The sequence below is a fragment of the Rhinolophus hipposideros genome (genome assembly GCF_964194185.1).
Source record: "Rhinolophus hipposideros genome assembly, chromosome: 11".
Taxonomy (NCBI): Eukaryota; Metazoa; Chordata; class Mammalia; order Chiroptera; family Rhinolophidae; genus Rhinolophus; species Rhinolophus hipposideros.
This window is the reverse complement of record NC_138057.1, coordinates 58,069,526-58,092,614: the sequence shown is the minus strand read 5'-3', so window position 1 is coordinate 58,092,614 and position 23,089 is coordinate 58,069,526. Positions and strand designations below refer to the sequence as shown.

Here is a 23,089-nt window from a genome sequence, read left to right as displayed (position 1 = left end):
ACTTATGGATCATCCCAGTGCCAAATATTCTTGGATTTCTATCATCGTAGATTAATTTTGACTAATCTTGAAGTTAATTTAAGTGTGATTATACCAAAACTTCATTTTGATGTTGGTTTCTTTCACTTAAAATTATGTCTGTGAGATTATTTTATTTGTTGCAATAATTTGTTTTTGTAATTGTTGAATAGTATTCCAATGAATGAATATGTGAATATACCACTTTTAATTATCCATTTTGTAATTGGACATTTGAGTAGTCTATATTTTGAAATTATTACAAAAAATCGTTCAGTGAATATTCTTATACATTTTTTGCTGCACATAGGCAATGTACAAGAGTATGCATATGCCAGCTTTAAGTATGCTTTGTACCAGCAAAGTAATTGTACCAGCACTGATCATGCCAGATGTGAGTGAGAAGTTGCTTCTCATTGTTACCTACACTTTATATTTCAGTACCTTTTGTACCTCATACCATCTCCAAACTTTATTTTTAGAGCAGAACATTTACATTTTTGGTAAAAACATTTCTAAACAAGCTGTACAGCTTGAATACGCATAAGTGGGTTACTAGAGGTAATGGCTCTTAAATATGACCAAACAAAAATAATGGCTGAATACTAAATAAAGTAGTACCCATCCTTTCATAAATTTTGGAACACAGAATATCCCTATTTGAAGTGCAGAAAAAGAAAAGAAAAAAAGGGACTACAAGACTACCCCAAGATTAAGTCACAATGTATTCTCTCTATCTTGTAGAAAACAAGGGCCAGTAAGAGGTTTAAAATTTCTCCCTGTGAGATTTAGATAGTGATTATATCCTTTATTGCTCTTTATAGTATAATAAGACACATGGACATACTACCTATAATTTTATATTTAAGTCTATGATTTAGATAGAAAAAGCAGTCTACTATTACATTTTTTTCCATGAAGTCTAACTAATGTCCTTCTAAGATAAGGCAAACAATGCATATTATATTTTAACAGTAATCATTCTTAGCTTTCTAAAGTCCAAATACCTGGAAATATTTGACACAAGAGAACAATTTACAGAAGATAAGCAGACATTGGAATAAACTACAATAATAGAAAATAACTGATAGGCTAAGAAATACTGGAGTCTAATAACACATTAATTTTTGGCAATATACAACTGGGACTTACAAAAAGATAAAATCAATTATTCGGTATTTTTCTACATATAAAACTGAGGTATCATAATTTACCTATTACATAAGACCAAGTTGAGGAAAAAAAAATATCCTCCAATTTAAACAGAATACATTTACTTTCTAACTTAAAGATATTATTGATGCAACATAAAAGCACCAAGCGGATCTCCTTTGAGGAAAGAACAGTTATAAATAGCAAGAATAGATAAGGCCTGCAGTTATGCATTAGGGGTGGAGATACTAGTAGACAAGTCCCTGGGCTGGGCTTTGAAGGACTGGATTCTATTTTTATGTCAGAAATTATTTTATTTTGTGACCTTGAACAAGCTGCTTAAGTTCACTGTCTCATAATTTTCTGTAAGTATAATGAGTTTAGTATTACTTGTTCCTCCATTCTGAAGATTGATTGTAATGCTCTTTCAGAAGAGTGATTGTATATTAATCTCATTAGTATTATTTTTAATATTTCATGTCTCCTACTTGTGTGAAAAATACTTCAACAAGCCTTTCAAAGAAAGATCTACGCTAATATGCTGTGGCTCTCATAAATGATAAGAATTGATGTTCACCTTAGAACTTGTATAACTAATAATAGGATCAGCCATGAATGGTCTATACAGCAATTTTGCTCATTAAATTAAACAGTTCATTTCCCAAATTTTATGCTTCATGGAAATTGCTTTTCTGTCTAATCAATCCTGTCATCAACTGAGCAATTAACTTGCCCATGGACATTCTGGGTGTTGATCTGTCACAAGCATTAGGTTTCCTTCAGATAGATTAAATACTGTCATTTAAAAAAAAAACCCTTTATTTCTGAAATTATGTTTTTTCATAAGGAATCAGTAACAGTAATGGCTTGCCCACTTAATTATTTGGAGAGTTTTCCATAAAGTATCTTATTTAATGCTATTTTCCTTTACAAAAGAACAAAGCATTGCCTCATTAATATTGTAAGTATCAGTCTTAGAATATTCTTAACATTGAACATTTTGAAAGATCCATGTGCTGCAACAAAGGGTAAGGCTAAAAGTTATCAATCCTGAAACTTGATGGCTCTATGGAGACAGCTCTGATGTTATTCAATGTTACTTGTATTTGTTTCTTTTGTTGTAAACATTAATAGATTAACAATGTTTATTTCTTAAAACTCCTTACATTATTTTTACTATTACAAGTCGTCTAAGTTGTTCTAGATGGAAAAAACACTTCCTTTAAAATTCTAATTTTGGAATTTGAAGATTTCTCTACTTGGTACATAGAGAGTCTGAAATGAAATTCAGATCTATTTTTTATTTATATTGTTAATGGTATTATATATTGTTAATGGTATTTAATTACATTCATTTAACTATTTCTGAAGGTATTACTCTTACTCATCTTTATTTCTCTGTCTTGTTAACATATTATCTGAGAATAGATAACTAATAGCTGTTTGAGTGGAGAATGAATAGATGGACGTATTTAAATGTTTGCTTACAACTGACATGTTCCAGAGTCATAAAGAACCAGCTTCTTTCTTTACAATTTACATCATATTATTGTCATATTTAAAAATACTTAACATGGCTTCCAATTAATGTATTATTTTAAAGTAAGAGAAAGATGGGCCATAAACCTTTATTTAAAGATATTCGCAGGAGAATTATTTATCAATTTCCACCTGCCCTTAAATTCTGGGTACTTATATTTCATAAGTGTCTACTATCTATATTCCAGATATTTTATAGAAGTCATTTCATTTAATCTTTAAAACAACCAAGTATTTGTATAAAAAATTAAAGAGGAGGAGGAGGAGGGGATAAAGAGGAGGAAGAGGAGAAAAGAGGGGAAATTTGACCAAATCACATATCACATGGCAGATTAAACAGCACAGGCCAAATTAAACCTCAGGGACATTTTACTATAAAATCAAGTCTATTTTCATTTTCTTCAACTTTCTTTTTCTTCCCTTTATTTTTAGCACTGTGAAATAATCTCCATTATTGGAGATGGTAATCTCTGCAAGTTTGCCATGTCATTTGTCTTTTAAAATCAGGTGGAAGACAAGGAGATAATTAAAAAAAAAATACAAAGGAGTATCGATAGAGCTAACTTGGATTATAATAAATTTGCACGTCAATCTTAGCACACTGCCATAGGACATTAGAGCTGAACTGAAAGCCTGACCAGCATGCACTTCCGTGGCTGCCAATATGGATCCAGATAAATGACAGCAAAAAAAAAAAGTGAGCAGTGTGTCTTGAATTTAGATATCAGGGAAAATCACACAGTGAGCCACCCACCAGCTCCTACCCTCATTTCCTGTACAAATAACATTAAAATGAACAGTAAGAGAAACCCCATGTGTACGTGAAAATAGTAAGAAATAGCATATTTGGTGTGGTCTGTGGAGACACACAGTCAGCTACTGGGACACCAATTGAATCCCATTGTGTCACAGTAGCCTTGTCTGTAAAATGAGGCTAATAATAAAACTCTGGATATGGTAGGTGCTCACTGTAGGTTTTGTTGTTGTTATTGTTTGTTTTTCCTGTCGTAATGCTTCTGACTTCTCCCCGAGCTGGGTCTCTGGCTCCTTTTTGCATATTCCTGCTTTGGAGGTCCTCTGAGGACAGTAAGAGATCACGACGTCTTAGCAGGGCTTCAGCTCTGGCAAGATTTATTTCCGAAATCCTAGTGTAACAGCATGGCTGAAAACCTCCTTTAAGCGCATTCCAAATAAACCCTTGAACAGTGACTTTTGAAGAGGGCAAGGAGTATGTATGATGAAAGTGTATCAAACACAGACACCCTGTCAACTATGGAGGTGCACTGTCTGAATCTCCACTTAAGAAGTAATTTACCATTTATCTGCAAGGAGTGTAGTCAGTTACTAGTGTTCACCCCAGCTCCTTCAGGAGCCTCCTTAGTTTAAGAGCTCACGCTACCCTCTAACAGGACAGCCCACCCAGCTCCTGAACATGACAAGACAGCCTCGTGGGCGATTTTTGTTTGGGAGCTCCCACTGGCTTGGCCAACACTTCTTCAGATCTGCGACAAGATCCAGATTACAGTCTGAAGTTCTCCCTGCCCAGTCCTGCCTTTTCTATGGTTCTCTGTTCCCTGTCAGGTCTGCATGGAAGTCTGGAGGCTTTCACAACTGAATGGCTCTGTCCCTTTTTTATGATTCCCATGCACTGATTTACAGTAAGGCACTTGTGCTGCTAATTCCTTCTCAGGGTCTGCTTCTGAGAGAACCCAGTCAACATGTCTTCTCTACCCAGTCATTATTCCAATAGTTTGACACTCAATTCTCATCTTACGCTCGAAGGCAATGCCGTTTTTATCCCATTACTGGTGCTCTCCTGCTCACTGTTCTCAGTCATATCAGCCCCCTTGCTTTTCTTCAAAACAACCAATGTCATTTCTGGTGCAGAACTTTACACTTCCCTCTGCTTGGAAAGCTCTTAGGCTCTTAGCTCAGATTTGTGCCATCTGCTTCCTTGCCATTATTCAGGTTTCTGGTTAAATTTCACCTCCTCTAGAGTTTTTTTCTGGGTCACTCTATGCAAAACATGCCTCCTCACTCTATCTTCACTAAATTCATGTATAGTCATTATAATATTATTCATAACTGAAATGCTATTATTGATATGTTTGTTTACTGTCTTGTCCTCCAAAAAGTAGTGCCAAGGGCTTGATCTTTGCCCCTTTTGTCCATCACTGTCCCTACAGTGCCTTGGGCAGTATTGAAGTTGGGCAAATCATCTTCGCTGACCTAATCAACTGAATAACTTTCAGCTTTGGGTTTTACTTTCCAGAAAAAGTTATGTGTCTTAGAGAAGTTGAATAATGTTTCTGATATGGCTTTTCAGTTAAAAACAAAGGAAAAAAACCCACAACAAGTTTATAAGCATCACACGAAATTAAACAAAATCATGTGAACTGTAATATTTGTCCCTTAGTAGGCTCTTAATACACGTTTGGTGCCGTGGTCATATGAAAATATTTAGTTAATAAAACAATTCAGTGGAATATTTATTAAATATACACATTTATGTACAGATTTTAAAAGTAGAGAGATTAATACCTATAAACTGGAAAATGTAGTAGATAATACAAATGAGTGTAGAACTCTGCTAAACTCAACAGTTCATTTCACTTTGAACAGCCAATAGTCATTAAGCAGAATGGATTTAATGCAATGACCTAGAAATCAAAGGCATTGTATGACTTACAAATCTCTTGAGCTATCAAGCCTGCGAACAATTTTTAAACACTCTTTTGATTTTGAAGTTGCTATGTCATAACATTTTGAAAATTGCAGAGGAAAATAATGTGGAGAGTATATATGCTTCAAAACTTTAAATTTCACTGTAATTACTATAGAAGAACAATGGCAACTTAGGAAAATATAATTCCATTTTTTTTCAGTCTGAAGATCAGAGAGGGGGAAGTTGTAGACAAAAAACGGTTTGTGTTTTCACTACAACTAAAATTTTCCTCTTCATATCCTATTCCGACCCTCCTCCCTCTCTACAGTGCTATGCATATCATCACGCTTTATTACCAATTAATCCATAAGTAACTGTATGATGAGGATGATACTGTTGCTTTCCTTCTCTTTTCTTAGGCATCCCTGCAGATAAATTATAAGTGATCAATTCCTGTTGAAGGGAATAGATGACCTAGTTTTGCTGCAATATTCGAGTTTTCTCCCCCTGCAGTCAATTTCCAGTGTCCCAATGATTTATCTACCTTTGCTAAATTTCGTATTCATGTTCTTTTTAGTAGTGGCATGGAATTTTAATTAGCTTTTGATATAATGTGTAAGGATATTTTCTAAACTAGGATTGGAGACAAATTACACTTTTTCTACCTCTACACATCAAGATTTCTGCAAGCTAGTAGAAGCTAAAAAGCATTAATAGTTTGTGCATTTTTAACTAAAGATATATGGAGTTCAATATATGACAGTCCCTTGGTGATATCCTGGGAAATTATAAGTTCGGTTAGGTTTCTCATTGTAATACATTGGGTCAAGGAGAAAAATTGAATGCCTATTTAACAGTATTTTTACCAATTTGTTTTAAAATAATTTTCAACAGAGAATATTTGCAAAAATTTGTACAAAATATTGTACAAAACAAAAAACATACAATATTTTTGTAGACTTATTGTTAACGTTTTCCCACATTTGCTTTATTATCCTCTCTCCATATAAAATTATATAGCAGTTTTATAAACCCATAATACTTAAGCATACATTTCCTAAGACCTTTAATTCCATATCGATAATACAGTAATCAAATTCAAGAAATTTAACATCAATGCACTTTTTATATACTCTACGTTGAACATTCAGTTTCATCCATTGTCACAGTGACATGCTTTATAGTTATTTATTTTCTAGTACAAGCTCCAGTGTAGGATCAGAAATTGTGTTTAGCTGTTGTGTCAATTTAGTTTCGTTCAACATGGAGCAGCTTCCGTATATTTTCCTTCTTTCATACCATTAATATTTTTGAAGAATACACTAATATTTTTATAGAATATACCTCCACTTGGGGATTGCTGATGTTTTCCCTATGAATAAATTCAATTATGCATTTTGGACTAGGACACTACATAAGTGATATATTTTTTTCAGAGTATCACATCTGGTAGCATATATTTTTTATTTACTCTTGATGATAATTTTGATTGAGTGGTATATTAAGTATCTGTTGTTGCATAACAATAGGTCCACAGAATTAGCAACTTAAAGCACACATACATTTATTGTACAATGGTATCATTGGGTCAGAAGTCTCAACTGGGTCTTCTGCTTCAGTATCTTACATTCTATAACAAACCGATTTATAGAATCAATCAGTTGAGGCTGTGATACCATTTCAAGGCTCAACTACAAACAGATCTGCTTGAAATCTCACAGTTATTGACAGGATTCAGTCCCTTGCAGGCCACAGGATTGAGGGCCTAGTTTTCTTGCTGGCTACAGGTCTGAGGCCTCTAGCAATTCCATGGGCCGCTCAGTACGGCAGCTCACAATACAGCAGCTCGCTTCATCAAAATCAGCAAGGGAGAAAAGTCTACGGGGAAGATGGGCTACCGTAATGTTATCTTATAAGGCGCATCCCATGACCTTTGCTGTATTCTCCTGTTCTCACTCAAAGAAAGGGTTTTACACAAGGCATGGCGACGACCGGGAGGAAGGTGTAACTGTGAGCCACCTAAGAGACTGTCCACCACACCAAAAACTTGTTATGCTATTTTCTGATTCCTTCACCACTTAGTTACCATTTTTCCTTTTGTCAATGATAAATTTATGAAGGAGCTATTTGAGATTGTGTAAATATCCTATTCCACAATAATCTCTCCACTGTATGGTTTTGGCACTCAACAACGATTCTTTCCAGAATACAATTTACTACATTAATTCTAAAATAGTTATTTTCTAATTGATAATCCATTCTGTATTTATTAGTTGTCATTCTACTATTAGGAAAATATTTGTTTATCATATATTTATCCGTTTGCCTATTTATCTGTAATCAATGCATTTCATTTTTCTGACTGCTCTTAATATTTCCTCTTTATCTCTGATTTTCAGCTATTTAATTATGACGTGCCTTTCTTTATTCTATAATTTCTGTGGTTTCTTGTCTGTTTGAGAGTGTCCATGTATACTTTTTTTTTCAAATTAGGAATATTTTGCCCATTATTTCTTCAATATTTTTTCCTGTCCCCCCATCCAGCTTCAGTGGCTCTATTTAAATGTGTGAGACTGTTTGATATTGATCTACAGCTTACTGAGACTTTGTCTGTTATTTTAATTTTTTTCTCAGAGCATTTTGTTTATTTTTCAAGTTCACTGGTATTTTCTTCTGCTGTGTCAAATACACTGCTTATCCTAGTCAGTGCTTTTTTATTTTTTATTTTCAGCTATTGTATTTTGATCTCCAGCACTCCATCTGAATTTTTAATATATTTTTCTTTTCATAGTATTGTTGTAATAATCTATTTTCTTGAGTTCAGTCAACACTCATATTTTATGCTGCTTTTCTTTTCATTCCAAATTCATTCTCAAAATCTGAATTCCTGATTTCCTTCTAGTTTAGTATTTGCTCATTCTTGTTTGAGGATTTGGAGTATTATAATTGTCTTTCATTTTACATCTATTTTGTGGTGATAAATTTTAGTCTGCTGATTTACATTCTCGCTATGCTTAATACAGTAGTTTCATACACAGTTGGTTTTCCTCCTATTTCTGGGGACCGTATTCTGTCTTCTACCCCATCCTTACCCCATCATTTCTCTAAGAAGCATCACTTGTCCCTATAGATCTCCTTTACTCCTAGAAAAAAAAAAAAAGGGCTTCTGTGAGGGTGTCATCTCCAGTCCAGGTACATCTTTGAACCAAATTTTATGTAGCTAGTATTGTGAACTGTCAAAGTCCCAAGTATGTGCTCAGTATTTTGAACTTTCTCTTTCTGTGGGTGATATTAGCTGTGCTTTGGCTAAGACCTCGCTCTCTCCTCTTTTCCATGTCTCTTAAGTCTCTTCTCCCTCATGCCTTGCACCCATAGAATGCACTATTGAAATCTGGTGTTTGGTTCTCTATAAATATTTTCATTTATGAAAAATCTCGGTTTCCCAGCATTGTTAATTTGTGAAGTGTGTGTTTTTGGCCCATGTTATTTATTTTATTTTTTATTTTATCTTATTTTATTTGTCCACATCATGCTTATCTGGGAGGACATTTAGAGAAATTCAGATTTAGGCAGCTGCTATTATCTGAGAGTAACCTATTTATTCTTCAAGTAATTCAGTAGTGCTAAATGGTGAGATAACAGTGCAATCATTAAAAAATAAGCTACTATGACTGATGATGTATATACCTCATTCCAAATAATTGTAAGAACTTTCCATGATTTTTTGCCATTGAATCTTTGCAATACTTTAATATAAACATCATTTATCTTTTCATTTTAAATATGAAAAAAACTTTCGGTGGCAACTGGCAGATCTGATATTTTAACTAAGCTCTATTTTTGTACAAAGTCTGTACTCTTTTCACAACATTTCAATCTATAGACTTTGTTCTCAGTACTGCTATGCATATGTCTTGAGCAAGCTTCTTAAGTTATTTCAGTATCTCAGATTTATGAAAATACTAGTTAAATGATAAATAATAAATTATGCATCATAGGTTGTTGAAAGAATTATATGTATGTATATATATATAGTTATATATATCACCTAGTTTTCTGCCTGGTAAATCACAGGCAGTTAAAGAATAGCAGCTTCCTATTACTCAGCCACTGGATATAATTTAGAATGCAGTGATTTGTGCCATGTGCTCAGCACTGAGATGAAAGTGAGACATGCCCACTGTCTATGGTGGATTCAACTAAAAGGTTTGGACAAAGCTTAGAATCAAAGATAAAGAGAGGCAGACTATTAAAACAAATATTCTAAGTGAAAGGGGTAAGTTTAAGAAGTGATACCATAACATGAATCCCAGGAAAACCAAACAATAAGGATCACAAGCAGAAGACAGAGCTCCAGTCCAGAAGACAGAGTTTGAGTCAGATGCCTTTGTGAGACATCTGAGCATGTGACAAAGGCTAGTGGGGTCAATATTAAGGCATAACTGGTTCCAATACTGAAGAGTGGCTGAAAAATTTTCCTCTTCTATTCAGTTTTAATTAAACCTGATGGAATTCATTGCTCCAGCTAAGTGACCTCATAGATTTCTGGGATTCTATTTAACATGTTCATAATTATTATGAATAAATGTCTAATGTACATCACATGTTAAAAATCCACGAATAACATTTGGGCCAATGTGATTTGTATTCTCTTTAGATTACTTGTCCTAAATTGTAGCTTATAAATTTTAAAAATAGAGGGTTATTTCTGACAATTTAAAAACTATATCACGTCTATCTTTTACAATAAACACTAGGCCAGAATTGGGTACATAGTGTGCATTTGTAAAAAATGTTTTATAATCAAGTTTCTAATTAGAAAAACACTTCTAAGAGGAATTTATATAAGAAATTAAGACTTTGAAAGATGTAATTTAATAGACGATTCAAATTTCATATTAATAAACTTAGTGAGTTTTTAAATATACATTATTTATGTTCCTACACATACATTTTGATTATCCTAATTAAAAATAATTAAACTAAATAATGTGTATAGCTAGGTACCATCCGCCAATTCCTGATGTTCATTCACAACTTATTCACTCTTCTTGAGTAAAATCCATAGATAGTTTATCACAACGAGAAACAAAGTCAACAAAACTAGGGTCATATTCTGGCATTGCACTTTCTTCTTGATTGAAAAAGGGCATTCACTAATCTCTCTGAACTTTATCTTCTTATTTGAAAATAGTAATAATAATATGAGTCCCATGCTATTGATGTGAGAATAAAAAACAAAGTATCATGAAATCTGGTACCTAAAACATCATCCAAATTATTTTCTGAAATAATCAAGAAAAGTTGGAACTTTAACAAGCTATATACTTGTAAATTAAGATAGTGTAATACAGACATAATAATGGTCAGGCAGACGGAAAACAACCCCACCAGAATAGAAAACCTAAAACTAAACCTAAGGATGATAAATATGGAAGTTCATATTTGTATGAAAAGTTTGGATTATTCAGTAGCTGGCACCGGGATAATTGGTTAAAGAGTGGGAAAATAACATTATGTTTATACTGGCATTACATACCAAAAGAGCGTCACTTGAAGATTATGAAAACAAACACTTCCTCCCCCATGAAATGCAGAGAAAAAGAACATACGGGAAAATATATAGGGGACTTTAGGAGTTGATCAAACTATTATAAGTAAAAGCAGATAAAAACACATTTAGATATTTTAGTTATGTAGTAAGCACATTTACTTAAGTCTATTCAGCTCTCAACAACTCTCCTTTCTCTCATTAAGTGCCCTTCTGCAATGGGTTCACAGAGATGGGACCTAACCATATTTAAAGATAATATCTTTCTTTTTTTTTTTTGGCATTTCTAGACTAGTGCTTGGCAAATACAGATACCTGATAGATATTTGCCGATTAATGCCTGACTAAGCAGCACTGTGTATATTACTTCTCCCAGGAATCTGGAAATTCAACTCAGAGCATATTGATTACTTCCTTCTTATAGCTGAACACGTAAAGAACATGAAAAGAGGTCATTTACTTCCCCAAAAACCATGAGACACCTCATCTTCAGAGAACAATAATAATAATAAAAAGTTAGAGGAAACTCAGGTGCCAGAAGTTTAAATATCCCACCCCCCAAAAATTGCCAAAAATTATAGTGCATTCATACAATACATAAGTGTTCATTAACTAAAGAGCACATTCTCAAAACATATTTAAGAACATAGAAGGAAAAAAAAACACACTGTATAAAAGCTAAGGACCAAGAATACTATAATGTTTATTGCTGTGATTTATTTTATATATGGCAGGACAGCACAGACCCTGGTATATTTTTCAGTCAGAAACAATCTTTGGATAATTGGAAACATCACTTATAATTGAAAATACAAAGTTTAATTTTATACACACATATGCATGTGCACAAGTAATAAAGCCAGATATTAATTCATTAAGATACCATGTCTTAAAAAAAATAAATAAAACAAGCCTCCTGAAAACAAAAACAAAACAAACAACAGCCATTATTTAAGTAGGGCTACATTCTGTTCTTTCACATAGCTGATTAGAAGCCTATATCGTCTTTCCTACATAAACTGCAATTATAATATATAACCTATGGCACAGAGTTATTAAAGACACTTGTAAAACTATCTGAAGAGGAAGCATCCAGATTTTTACAGATATTTTACCTAATCATTTTCTAAAATTAATGCTACAGGATTTTTAAAACATTTATTTTCTAAAGCACTTAATTAAACTATCATAGATACCACTCTTCATTTTCAAACTAAAAATTTTAGTTTTTGCATAACAGATAATGAAACTACACGCTCATGTTAACAAGTGTAATAAAAAATAATGGTTACTCTGTAACCAAATAATTTTGGTATGTATTGTAACTCAACTGGAGGAACCAGTGTCCAGGGTAGTGAAAGGTAGCCCACTAGGCATTAGTGTTTAGTGTTTAGCATGGCAGGGAAGCATTCTTCATGTGAAATAATTGATAGTATCAGTTAACTTCTCTCAGTTAAGTGTGGTTCTGTTAGAAGACCTACACACTGTGAAGCTATTTTCTGTTTATGGCTCACAAAATGCACGCTGTTCATGGACTGCAGAGTTTTAAATGTGTGTAACACTAAGTTACTGAATAAACAGTAGACTATAAACAAGAAACGGCTTCATTAATAGTTTTTTTTTTAATTTATGTTGTAAAATAATGTAAATATAGAAAAATGTATGAAACATAATTACACTTTTTCAGAAATATTATAAAGTGAAACCCACAGAACCACCACCTGGCTCAATACATTGCCAGCACACTTTACCAATCATAATGTCTCCCTCACCAAAAAGGTAACTTACCACTGTCCTGACTTCCATGGCCATTATTTGTTTTCTTTACTTTTACTTCAAACGACTTACTACCAGTTCTTAATTTATGAGTAATGTAGTTTACATTTGCCTTTTCTTAAAATTTATAAATATGGGATATCTTCCTTTTCTTCTTTAATATATATATATATATATATATATATATATATATATATATATATATATATATATATAATATACATATACATGTAATGCCAGAATCCTATTCCTTCTTGGTTTTCTTTAGAATGTGCTGACTGTTATCCACAGATTTGGGGCTATGCTCAAAACGTAAAACAAGTCCTCTTCAACATTTGGTTTCATTTGTCTTTTGAAGTGTGTTCAAATACATATAAAGAGACATACTGGTTAAATAAATTTTAAGAAGATTCTGTGAATGAATTTACCTTCCCATTTTAATTATTTGTTAATTAAACTTTTAAAATTTAACTAAACTTTCTTGGTATTCACAGCAACATATTAATTCAATAATGATTAACCGAAGGCTAACATTATGTGGCCAGTAGACAACTATTTATTTAACAAGCAATGTAAGGTCTAGAAAGACAAAATAAACTCATTAATATAACTATGGCATTAATGTAAGCTTAGATCAGGAGTGCTCACATCTCCAACTATTTTGAAGATTTTATTTTTCAATATTTATAAATCTACACAAAGCAAAAAAAATTTCTTACTCTTTTAACCTTAAGGATAAAAATTCACTAATATTGAACTGTAGATGAAATCATAATCCTAATTAATATTGATAATTTTTACAACAACATTTATATATATTTGATTTTTAATTATTTCACATATTAGAGGCTTCTTTGAAATATACACCATTACAGAATTATTTATTAAGGCTTTTGCCTATAGATTTTATAAACCAAGCTCGAATTTAACTTCTACTTAGTTATAAAATATTTAAATGTTTTATCTTTATTGTTGTGACAAAAATATATGATTTTCAGCCTGAAAACCATCAAATTTCAACAGTGATTGCTGACCCTTTAACTTCAGAAATGAAATTATTAATTAATATTAATACAAATTACTGAGAATTTTTCTGCTCATGAACTCCTATCAATATTTACTAGTTATTTAAATAGAAGGATGATTTCTTTAACAGACTATCAATGTAGCATATAGTAACTGGTTTCATATATTGACTCAATTTATCCAAATAGAAAATATACATATATCTTAGCTTGTCTCTGAATTGCTTAGCCACACTCCATTTCTTGGTAACTTATTATACATTTGTTTTGATGAAAAGAAACTGAAAGTTCTTGTGATTGGAGCTGGAACAACTTAGCATATTCTGTCTGAATTCCATAATCAAAAAATAATATGAATCTAACAAATCAATTTTAAAAATGCATTATAATTATTTTCCAAACAGTTTAATGAAGTATAAAGTGACAGGTTTAGTATCTTTAATTTCAAAACTAAAGTACTTAAGAACTGTAGAATCATTTCACTTTCATCTCACTTACAGCTCTAATTTTCAAAATTAGTTTACAAGCCAACCCCGTGTCTCCCAGAAAGCAAGATGAAATAGTGCCTAATCAGTTATTTTGGGAAAAAAAGTGATTATAATTATCTCAAAATAAAATGCCTCTCCAGAAAGTAAATTTTGAAATGATTGTAACTGAACACATTTTAAATTATTACTTTTACTAAATCTAAGAAATATAACTTCTTTGGAATAGTTATGTCACATAGAACTAATAGATGTAAGTTGTAGTATTTTCTAAGTTATAGTCTATCATTTTGCTAAACTAAGGTATGGTGATTACGGTTACTTAACATTACACTGCACAAATATATAACTGTCCAAAATAATGGAAGTATTAGGGTAATTTACAAGTAAAATGATATCAAAACTTAAAGAATAAAATTCATGAAAAAAATGACACACTTATATAGAAATAAATTGAAGAATAATTACACCCAGAATTAATGTACGTCAGACCCTCAGCGTTTTTGACATTGTTCAATTTTATAGCAAATCGACTCTTAACTATTTGGTTGAAACTTATTTTTCCACATTTGTCAATACCTTCATCCTACATTCCATAAAACTTACAATAAGTGCACATACACATTACCTCCTATGCCTTAACACTATGTTTCCTGTCACTCTATACATTTTCACACACACAATTTAGTATTAAGATGGAAAAAATGCAGAACCACCTATAATCTAAGTTATAAGATCATCAAAGAATGTGATATTAATTCTTTAAGTTATTAAAATAGTAACATATTTATAATGCCTTGCTAATTTAAAAAATACAGTGATTATCTTAACCTAAGGAGTGTATTAACTATTATCGTATCCTAATATGGAAATACATTAGTGTATGTTAGGGTATACAGAGAAAACCACTTAAATATATAGATACCACAAGGTTAATACTAAATATTTTGGGGATAAACTTTTACTTTTTTGTTCATAATTTTCCGTATTATTTGATATGTTAATAACATGTATTAGTTTAACAATAAAAATAGATAATTTCGTTTTTAAATTTTTTCTAGGAAAAGAATTTTTTGTCATGTTTTCTGGTGTATTGATTGAAACGTTGTAAGCTATCACACAACAAAAGCTCTTTACATAAAGGAAAGTAATATACAAGTCTGCGAATTAAGTTCGTGAGCTTATCCTAGAAACAGTGCTACATACCTCATTGCTGAATATCACTATGGTCACCTTTGAAGTACTATCCTTGGGAAGCTTTGTGCCGACGCCAGTGCCTAGTCCATCCTTCAAAGCAATTTTGGAACTCTTTGGAATGGCCATCAAGAGCTGCCATCATATTACCTTTGATGTCCTAAATGTCTTCCTCTCAATATTTCCTTTATCTACTGGTAAAGAAGGAAGTCACTGGGGGCCAGATCAGGTGAGTAGGGAGGGTGTTGCAGTACAGTTGTTTGTTTACTGGCTAAAAACTCCCTCACAGACAGTGCCATGTGAGCTGGTGCATTGTCGTGATGCAAGAGCTCCTTCAGGACCACTTTTGCACACACCTTTCTCCTGCAAAGATTTTTCAGGTAAGATTATCCTAACTGCTTCTCTATCGATGTTTACCCAGTCAGCCGACAATTTTGACGCACAATTTGATGAATTTTTGCAATGTTTTCATCACTGAATGCCCTGACCTCTCTTCATCAGTAACGCATTCTCTCCTCTCAAAAAAATGTTTAATCCATTTATACACTGCTATTTTCTTCATGACTTTATTCCCATAAATGTGGACTAACATGTCCCTGATTTCACTTCCATTTTGCCAAGTTTAACAAAAAATTTAATGTTTGTTTGTTGCTTTAATTCAAACTCAGACATTCTTGCGACGGTACACGAAAACACGAACAACAATAATGAATGCCACTCAGCAAGACACTGCCACATGTCGACATGAACACAGTTGTGAGGCACTGATATACCAAGGTTCTGAAACCTTACCAAGTTGTTTATACAGTGCTGGCAATGTAAAGGCACACTGGCAAGTTCACCAACTTACTTGTCAGACCTTTATATATGTTTTGTTGAGGCTTCAATTCTATTTGCTTTCAAATTTTATTAAGTAACAAAGCATTTTTTGATTTGAATCAGCTTTCTCCATATTCTGTATGAAATTTCTTCTATCTTAATTTTTATTTATTGGCCTATTTGTTTTGAATTATTTTTATGTTTTCCCTCCATATAACTGATTTGTTTTTATTGTTCAATTTTCTCCCCCTACTCTCATGGATACAAAGTAATTACCTGCATTCAGTTTTTAAGGTAATTTCGCTAAAATTTCCCCTTTTTTTCTGGCATAAACCTATTTAGTGGGAGAAAACTTAGAGATGGATTTGCTAACTCTGAAAGATTTTATGCATTCTTTAAATTGGTTGTGTTAAGTATAATAAAATCAGAAAATCCATACTCATTGGGTTAAAATTACAAGTTTGACAAATACGTGCAAATTTTATAGCAAATATACATTAAGTAACCAAAGTTTCTGACAGTAAGCATGTAAAAAATTATAGTAAATGTAGCCTTGAAGGAAGTAGTAGCATTTCATAGAAAATAATAGAAAACCATTAAAGTAAAATTCTATAAGACACCTTCTGACAAGCAAACTGCCAGAAATTTCAATTTGAGGGTGAAAAGTTGTATAGATTATGCATTATCCTAAACAGAACCTTACTCACCTGGATATTGCTTTCATGATAAGCATTTATAAATACTTATTTATCTTCTAGGTATTTGGCTCTGTATTTTTATTTATTGTTACTGTTTTTGCTCTAAAAGACATTTGTGAAAAATATCTCTCACCTCAAATATTCTCAGTAAATTCTGCTGCAATTTATTACGTATAGTTTGAACTACGATTTTGGTAAAGACTTACAATTTGTGACTTAACTTTTATATTTGCCTTAATGTGGACTTTAATTTTATCGGTAGATTTTTACTTTCCTTGAAATCCTTTCTTATACATTTTTTTTCATTTTCTCTCCTCTCCCCATTATTTTTACCATTATCTTGCGATCTCATTCTGTTCTCTTTGACCTTTCTACTTCTCTTCCATAGAAGCTATACCTTTTTGCATTCTATTGAGGATAGAAACCATTTCATGGAATTCTCTACCTAATGCTGCAGTGGGTGAGTTTTAGAAGCATGCTTTTGCACTAAAACTATATTTCATATAACACAATTCAAACATTATAACAAACAGATCTGGTGGAAAGAATAATCAGTTTTTAGCAAGGTGTTCTGTCTTTTTTGGGTTGTACCATAGGAGGTTTCAGGAATGTAGCCTTTCTGTTTGGATCAGTCCATTTTTTAGCAATTGTTCCAGAATACTGGAAGTGGGATCACCAGATTTTACAACTTCAGGGTCAAACATTAGTTGTTTAGACCAGGTGGAAGAAAAGTGTTACTAAAGACCTGTATGTTACTACAAAATTGGAGGCAAGTAAAGCTGCATTGCTATATCTCTAAGGCAAACACTGAGACTGTTGCTACTGAGGTAATTCATGCATTTTTAATAAAATGATAATAACTTGCTAATGAATGAGAAACATTTAAAAGTGATTGGATTTATGGCTTCTGCTGTAATGAATTCTAATGAATTGCACTATAATGTCCAAGTTAGAGGAATACATATAAGAAAATGCAAGCTTCTTCAAACCTTCAAGAAATATAAAAGCTTTGGAGGATATTATTTATATAGACCTCCATTAATATTACTACATGGACACACACATACACACAACCCTGACTTTGTCTGCTTGGTGAAGGAGTTGGTAAAGGTGATTATGATGTATTGTATGAATTTGTGTGCTTCTCTGATTTCCTTGTTTTAGGGTTGCAAACATGGCCTCTGATTTGAATATTATACAGGTATGTCAAAAGGAACAAAGTGAATAAAGGTACCACCTTTGCACAGACAGAGCAAGTATGTTATCTAAGTAAACAAAATAACATTATATTAAACTATCAGTATAAAATCTACCTAAACTCTAAACTCTCAGTAAAATCTACCAATTTTATTAGAAATGCAAAGAAAACTTTTGGAACATAAAGAATGCAAAGGATATTGTGTACTTTTAACCTATTCCTGAACTATTAGCTTGGTGCAAAAGTAATTGCGGTTTTTGCAATTATTTTTAACCTTTTAAACCGCAATTACTTTTGTACCAACTTAATATAATCAGAAATACAGGAAACATTAAGTTTAAACTGAAATTTAATTTATGAATTTATAGTTAGTTATGTCAATATGTAGTATATTAGCTATGGCTGCATGATATAACTAAACTTGCTGTACCTAAATTATGTAAAGAATTTGGGAGGTTACTTTTCATTGAAGAATGCAGATATCTTATAGAATTTTTCAGAATTATCTTATCTCTAAAACCTAACGGATTTATAAAATTTATAATTGGCGCATATAAACAATTTTAATATTGTTGAGAATTAACAAAGTAGGAATCAATGTCATTGCACAGTCATAATGTTATTTGCACAATCAAGTATCAATTGCTTCCATATAGAAAAACAGCACTAAAAATACAATGATATTCTAATCATCAGAGATTCTATCAGACAGTATTTTAAGCTGTATGTTTAGTTAGTCTCCAGATTGGATTGACTAAAAGTTGGAAGTTAATATCCCTATTTTGCATTCCCTCTTTAAAATCTAAGAGTATGACATAACCTAGTAGAATCAGATACTCAATGAATTCAGTAAGAATTATGAGTGAGAAAAGCAAATAAAGCATTATTTTCTATATGGAATTAAATCAATCAGTCATGGTGAAAATATCAATGAAAGAGATAAGATCAAATGATACAAGGGAAAAAGCATGCCATCTAGAAGCATTTTGATCTCAATTCAGTAAGCTTTAATTTCTATATCTGTATAATGGTGTAATAATACCTAACTTACATGCCTGTTGTAAGGATTAAATTAAATCATATTTGTTAGGTCTCTGGCATTTAGTATTCAGTGTATGAGAGATATCATTATCTTCTCAAATGTCTTAATATTCTAGCTTTTTTCAGATAATATTTGCAGTAATATAATGCACTGAGTGCTACTATAAATCCTAGACTACAGTATTACATATTATATACACTACGGGTAGTATATACCAGATATAGGAGAAAAGTGATCCTCTCCCTACACATCACCCTAATATCCCCATTTTATAAGTGAAAAAACTTAAATCCAAAAAACATTATGTAAATCACCTAAAGTTATACAGAGCGTAAAAAGTCAGGCCAAAATATAAACCCAGCAGACTGGCACCGGAAAAGAACATTTTTAACCTCTCTTTGAGGGGCAACAGAGTAGCAGAATGTTTTACAACAGCCATTGTCCCCAAAAACATAAATTTAAAATACAATAATTATATTTTGATTTATTGTTATATGCCATATACATCATAATAAAAAATGGAATTTGTGAAATGAGTTAAAATTAATTCAGTCACACCTTGGAGGCCAATCACAACCTCTATGTGGTAGAGCCAGTATCTCAGCAGGCTGAATTGTACTGTGACTTTTTTCCTGAGCAGAGATGATATGTGCCATTGAGGCAATGCTCAGTGTCACTTTACCCCCCCCTCTGGTATTTTTAAAATGCATTTAACATTTTCCTAGTAATGTTATTCAGATTATGAGTTTCACTAACCAAAATCTTTGGAGAACGATGAAATGAAAGTGATACGGGATAACTTTCCAAAAGAGATGTGCACTTAATTTGGATTACCACAAATTCTTGTATTTCGTCTTTGCTCATTCTTTTTATGCTACTTTGGCAGCTCCACCACAAAATTAAAATCCCTTAAGGAAAAAAATAATTTATTTCATAAATGAAAAATGGATATATCAGTCAATTGCTGAAAACTAGACCACAACCTGATATTCTGCTTTATGACATAAACCATAACAATAATATTAGCTGTCATACATGGAACAGCTGTGTGTCAGTCATATTACTTTATACTTGACAGATAAGTCTATGCCTTCCTTTTCATCTGAATATGAACATTATTTGGGGCTTATGGTCTTTGGCACCACACTCTCCTCTGTCTCTATTGCTGTTTACTGTCTTGTTTCTGGGTCTTAGTTTACCTGTGACCATAATTCTTATTACAGTATCTTTAATGACATTAAGGGTAGCCTATCCAAATCTGAGCCTCCAGCATCCTTGCTCTCAACTCTAAGGAGCTTCATCTGCAATCTACTTCAGTCATCTACTCCCACAGCTTACCCTGTAAAGCATCATGACCTGGGTGTTTGCCATTTATTAATTATTCAATTCTTACTTCCTCACATTATCCTACTATCTTACAACATCTTAACCTTCCAACTTTATGTCTGTCATTCCCACTACCTGTTCTTCAAATCATTGAGAGATTGCTTTTTTATTTTATCATAGTAATTTTTAAAAATTACTTCTATTTATTGCACCTTATTAACTAAAACATTGCCTGGATTTTATGATGGACAGTTTTTAAGTGTTCCAGGCACTTTGTTGATGTTTGTTCTAAAATTTACTCCTCCTTAAATAAACAGAGATCTTTATGACTTTGGTATCTTCCCAAAGCAAGGAAAATGAGCATCTTTGGAACATCATATTGCACCTGCTTACCATTAGCCTCTTCCCAATGTATGTTAGATTAAATGGTTAGTTGATATAAACTTACATTACTATCTCAGCATCGTACCAAAATGAATGGAGCTGGAGCTGTAGGTGGTCTCAGCAGATGCTTGACAAGAGTTCTACAATGATGAAGCATACTACACTTGTGTGCACTGTGTATGAGCCACTTTTGCACATCCTGAATTTTTTTGGCCTGGGCACATCAGTTACAAGTTGTGCCTATGCCCACCCTCATTTCCGCTGTTTTCGGATAATGGCACTACCAAATCAAGGCCCATCTACTTACTGCTGTTTGCCTTAGATAAGCTGCTCCTGCTTTACATTTAGCCTCCTAAGAAAAAATGTTTTCAAGTGCTGGTGATCCAGACAGGTAATAGCTTCTACTGGCTCACTATCTCTTTCAGTCCTTACTCCTTATAATTTGTGAGGAATTAATGAGGCTTTGCATATCTATCATTTTTCTTCATCTTTTTTCAGAAGTAACTACAAATCAGCACATTTCCTGTTTTTCCTTTCTACAAGTAAAAGATTCGGGCATACGGATAAGCACTTTTCAAAGTTTCAGGGTATTTGAGGGTCCTCCTTGTTTCTTATATTTCTGTTATTAATTTCAATAGTGATCAGGGTGTGAGAGGAGTGAATTAGTTTCATATCAATATTGTATACAGAAGTCTCTTAAGTATTTTGGTAAAGATAACTTTACAATTATTTTCAGTCTACAATTATCTTTACTTTCAATTCTACGAAGAAAATAAATCCTGAAATAATCTACTATTTAACAAGTTTAATGAAATGAAAACATTCATTAAGATGATATGTAAGTTGAAAAGAGAACTAAAGGGCATGTTCAATAAATAATATATTTTTAATATTTCAAATAAAATGTCACTCATTCAAGCACTTTTATTCTAATAGCTTTTCACTTTAAAATCTCCATGCCAAATTTAGTCTGATGGTAACTGAAAACAGACAGAGAAACCCTGTATCAATGATTTTTAAAGTCAGATGCGCGCGCGCGCGCACACACACACACACACACACACTGAGAAAGAAATGCATAAACAAATGCACACATATACACACAACTACAATTAAACTAGGGAAACTGGAATAAGATGTGGATTGTATAAATGTCAATATCCTGGGTGTGATATTGCACCACAGTTCTTGCAATTACCATTGGGAGAAACTAGGTAAAAACTGGAAGATATGTCTCTATTATTTCTTATAGAGAAATGTAGATTTATATAAATGATTTATAGTTATCTCAAAATAAAAAGTAATTAAATTGTTTTTAAAAATCTATATAAGACGTGCTCTAATGTGAAAATATGAATAAAACATCTAAATTCTACTTTTCTTTAGAAATTATTAATACATATATTTATTATATATACTTATGTTATAAAAATGGCTCATTTTTTATATCACCTATTTGAATTTACTTTTTGGCCTAAGTACTAAAATTTCCAAGATAATATGCCTTAAAAATATTAAGCAAGTACTTTAATTTTATAGATAAATTCATAAGTACGTATTTATAAATTCATAAATAATTTTTTTACAAATAAATTTATAAATTTCCATTTTTTATGCCTTTGACGACATAGATAACCCAAACACACTGAGCTGGAGTGTTGTAAATCATGTCTTTATTGGATCTGGAATAGTTTACACAACTTGTTCTTTCTATTAAACTCATTTATAAATGTCTAATGATGAAACTGAATGGTACTTCTTTCACAGTTTTAGCTATCTGGTATATTTTCTATTCTCAACAGCAACCATTATTGATTTCTCACATAATCAATGTTAGTATTATATGTATCTCTATCTTTTGATAGATTGCCAGCCGTCAAATGACAAAGGTAAATACATGAATTAGATAAGAGATCCCAAAAGTGAAAAATACCATAACTTTAATGGCTCTATTTGTGCATGTTTCAAAACAGATCAACTGTAAATATATTGAATAATTTACTAAACTGATGTCAAATTAATTGTATTACATTATATTGATCATTAATTGTATTACATGTATCCATCAGATCCTGACAAGAAATGAATGTCAAAATGGAATGGAATAATTTTCAGAGAGTATAATAAAGCATTTCAGTAGGGTATAGGGAAATCACAATAGTATTGCAGTAATTGTTGGCCAGTGATAGGGAGGTCGTGTATTCCTCCGTAGGGATA

General features: G+C 32.2%; 1 long non-coding RNA gene across 1 annotated transcript in view; it reads left to right on the top strand.

Moving 5' to 3' along the window:
• The first annotated feature begins 1,473 nt into the window (after nucleotides 1–1,473).
• Nucleotides 1,474–23,089, top strand: part of LOC308505317 — a 31,894-nt gene continuing 10,278 nt past the window's right edge. Inside the window, exons 1-3 of the long non-coding RNA XR_013994521.1 lie at nucleotides 1,474–1,535; nucleotides 15,273–15,634; nucleotides 17,311–17,382. This is a non-coding gene — a long non-coding RNA (uncharacterized lncRNA). The remainder of the gene's footprint in view (nucleotides 1,536–15,272; nucleotides 15,635–17,310; nucleotides 17,383–23,089) is intronic.